This window comes from Galeopterus variegatus, unplaced genomic scaffold (assembly GCF_000696425.1).
Source record: "Galeopterus variegatus unplaced genomic scaffold, G_variegatus-3.0.2 Scaffold19881, whole genome shotgun sequence".
Taxonomy (NCBI): domain Eukaryota; kingdom Metazoa; phylum Chordata; class Mammalia; order Dermoptera; family Cynocephalidae; genus Galeopterus; species Galeopterus variegatus.
This window is the reverse complement of record NW_007745992.1, coordinates 5,537-6,761: the sequence shown is the minus strand read 5'-3', so window position 1 is coordinate 6,761 and position 1,225 is coordinate 5,537.

Genomic DNA, 1,225 nt, shown 5'->3' with positions numbered 1-1,225 from the left:
GGATCCGAACCCTCGGTGGGAGCGCCACCGCGCTCCCAAGTGGCGCACTGTAGCAGTGCGCCACCGGGCCAGCCCTGTATTATCTTTTAATTCTGTTTTATCATGAACTTTTTGAAGTACCCTTGCATTACACTTTGTGTGAGGCGTGAGTTGCTGATATTCACTACCACTTTGCTGTCTATCTTTTTTCTTTGCCTGGGTGTTTCTTGCCATGCAAGGATTTTTCTTTTAAAAAATTTTACATGATCAGATGTATCAGTGTTTTCCCATATTGCTTCTGGATTTTGGGTCATGGATAAGTAGGATGTCCCCTTGCCTAAGTTATGGAAGATAAATTAACTTCAGAGGGAGAGAGAAGGACACCAGAAGAGCACCAGGGCCAGATAGTCAGAGCAGGGTAGCACTGACTGCAAGGACACTGGAGTGTCACTGGGGAATGGCCTGGAGAGGGAGCAGAGAGTGAGCCATGGCAGGTATTCAGGTAGGGAGCTGAGGGGATTAGGGTGGCTGTTTTAGTCTGTTTTGTGTTGCTATAACAGAAATACCTGAGACTGGGTGATTTATAAAGAAGACAGGTTTATTTGGCTTATGATTCTGGGACGGCTGAATCTGGCACAAGCCTCAGGCTGCTTCTACTCATGGCAGAAAGTGGCAGGGAGCTGGTGGGTACAAGCAGATCACATGGTGAGAGGAAGCAAGAGAGACAGAGAGGAGGTGCCAGGGTTTTTCTAAGCAATGAGCTCTCGCGGGAACTAATAGAGCGAGAACTCACTCATTACTCCCCCCTCCCCCAGGGAGAGCATTGATCCATTCATAAGGGAACTGCCCCCATGACTCAATCAGTTTCCAACACTGCCACACTGGGGATCAGATTCCCACATGAGTTTGGGAGGGAACAACACATCTGAACTCCATCAGTGGCTCTGAAGACCACCTCCAAGGAAAGCATGCACAATACCCACATGGAGCAGGGGTGACTGTAGCCACTTTAAGAAATCCGCTCTAGCTTGCTGTTTCAAAAAGTAACTTCTTCTTGCTTTGTAGTTAGCCCTAAACCATAAAATTTATGTTGTGAGATTAAAGCACAACACAGCAAAGTCACGTGAACCCAGTTCAGCTGGGAATGAAACAAGGTCATCTGGACTCTAAGATAATGTCCAGGACGAACTGGAGTGAGATGGTATCTCAAAGTGGTTTTGATTTGCATTTCCCGAATGCTAAGTGG